Genomic DNA, 2,675 nt, shown 5'->3' on the forward strand with positions numbered 1-2,675 from the left:
AAGCCCATTCATTTACAACGGCGTGTCCGCCAGGCGGCGACATTTCCCCGTTACCGGTGGCTGCGCGGCGGGTGAGTGACAGAGCTTATCCGAGCGGCTGGAACTCTGCGCCGGCGTGGTCGAGCGTGAGGCCTCGGCCCTTTGGCTGCCTGGTACCTAAAACACTTCCATTGATCCAGCCTCGGAGGGTGCTGGCTGGTGGCTCCATACCTCCATAGCTCCATACCTCCAGAGCTCCATAGCTCCATAGCACCAGAGCTCCATAGCTCCATAGCACCAGAGCTCCATAGCTCCATAGCACCAGAGCTCCATAGCTCCATAGCACCAGAGCTCCATAGCTCCATAGCACCAGAGCTCCATAGCTCCATAGCTCCATAGCACCAGAGCTCCATAGCACCAGAGCTCCATAGCTCCATAGCACCAGAGCTCCATAGCTCCATAGCACCAGAGCTCCATAGCTCCATAGCTCCAGGGCTCCATAGCTCCAGGGCTCCATAGCTCCATAGCTCCATAGCTCCAGGGCTCCATAGCTCCAGGGCTCCAGGGCTCCATAGCTCCAGGGCTCCAGGGCTCCATAGCTCCATACCTCCAGAGCTCCATAGCTCCATACTTCCAGAGCTCCATAGCTCCATAGCGCCATACTTCCATAGCTCCAGAGCTCCATACTTCCATAGCACCAGAGCTCCATAGCTCCAGAGCTCCATAGCTCCAGCCTGGGTGGCTGGTGGCTCCATAGCTCCATACTTCCATAGCTCCAGTCAGAGAGTTGGCGAAAATTGCACTAAGTGCGAAAGCCCATTCATTTACAACGGCGTGTCCACAAGGCGGCGACATTTCCCCGTTACCGGTGGCTGCGCGGCGGGTGAGTGACAGAGCTTATCCGAGCGGCTGGAACTCTGCGCCGGCGTGGTCGAGCGTGAGGCCTCGGCCCTTTGGCTGCCTGGTACCTAAAACACTTCCATTGATCCAGCCACGGAGGGTGCTGGCTGGTGGCTCCATAGCTCCATTGCTCCATAGCACCAGAGCTCCATAGCTCCATAGCACCAGAGCTCCATAGCTCCATAGCACCAGAGCTCCATAGCTCCATAGCACCAGAGCTCCATAGCTCCATAGCACCAGAGCTCCATAGCTCCATAGCACCAGAGCTCCATAGCTCCATAGCTCCAGGGCTCCATAGCTCCAGGGCTCCATAGCTCCATAGCTCCAGGGCTCCATAGCTCCATACCTCCAGAGCTCCATAGCTCCAGCCTGGGTGGCTGGTGGCTCCATAGCTCCATACTTCCATAGCTCCAGTCAGAGAGTTGGCGAAAATTGCACTAAGTGCGAAAGCCCATTCATTTACAACGGCGTGTCCGCCAGGCGGCGACATTTCCCCGTTACCGGTGGCTGCGTGGCGGGTGAGTGACAGAGCTTATCCGAGCGGCTGGAACTCTGCGCCGGCGTGGTCGAGCGTGAGGCCCCGGCCCTTTGGCTGCCTGGTACCTAAAACACTTCCATTGATCCAGCCACGGAGGGTGCTGGCTGGTGGCTCCATAGCTCCATAGCTCCATAGCACCAGAGCTCCATAGCTCCATAGCACCAGAGCTCCATAGCTCCATAGCACCAGAGCTCCATAGCTCCATAGCACCAGAGCTCCATAGCTCCATAGCACCAGAGCTCCATAGCTCCATAGCACCAGAGCTCCATAGCTCCATAGCACCAGAGCTCCATAGCTCCATAGCTCCAGCCTGGGTGGCTGGTGGCTCCATAGCTCCATACTTCCATAGCTCCAGTCAGAGAGTGTGCTAAAATTGCACTAAGTGCGAAAGCCCATTCATTTACAACGGCGTGTCCACAAGGCGGCGACATTTCCCCGTTACCGGTGGCTGCGCGGCGGGTGAGTGACAGAGCTTATCCGAGCGGCTGGAACTCTGCGCCGGCGTGGTCGAGCGTGAGGCCTCGGCCCTTTGGCTGCCTGGTACCTAAAACACTTCCATTGATCCAGCCACGGAGGGTGCTGGCTGGTGGCTCCATAGCTCCATAGCTCCATAGCACCAGAGCTCCATAGCTCCATAGCACCAGAGCTCCATAGCTCCATAGCACCAGAGCTCCATAGCTCCATAGCACCAGAGCTCCATAGCTCCATAGCACCAGAGCTCCATAGCTCCATAGCACCAGAGCTCCATAGCTCCATAGCACCAGAGCTCCATAGCTCCATAGCACCAGAGCTCCATAGCTCCATAGCTCCAGGGCTCCATAGCTCCAGGGCTCCATAGCACCAGAGCTCCATAGCTCCATAGCACCAGAGCTCCATAGCTCCATAGCTCCAGCCTGGGTGGCTGGTGGCTCCATAGCTCCATACTTCCATAGCTCCAGTCAGAGAGTTGGCTAAAATTGCACTAAGTGCGAAAGCCCATTCATTTACAACGGCGTGTCCACAAGGCGGCGACATTTCCCCGTTACCGGTGGCTGCGCGGCGGTGTGAGTGACAGAGCTTATCCGAGCGGCTGGAACTCTGCGCCGGCGTGGTCGAGCGGCTGGCCTCGGTAGTTGAGGTACCAGGGGTGGGGCGGGGAGCTCCAGGCGGGTCTTGTGAGAGAGTGAAGCCGAGCGGCTGGAACTCTCGGCCGGCCTGGTCGAGCGGCTGGCCTCGGTAGTTGAGGTACCAGGGGCGGGCTGGGGAGCTCCAGGCGGGG

This window comes from Syngnathus leptorhynchus, unplaced genomic scaffold (genome assembly GCF_054491065.1).
Source record: "Syngnathus leptorhynchus isolate UIUO unplaced genomic scaffold, UIUO_Slep HiC_scaffold_302, whole genome shotgun sequence".
NCBI classification, from domain to species: domain Eukaryota; kingdom Metazoa; phylum Chordata; class Actinopteri; order Syngnathiformes; family Syngnathidae; genus Syngnathus; species Syngnathus leptorhynchus.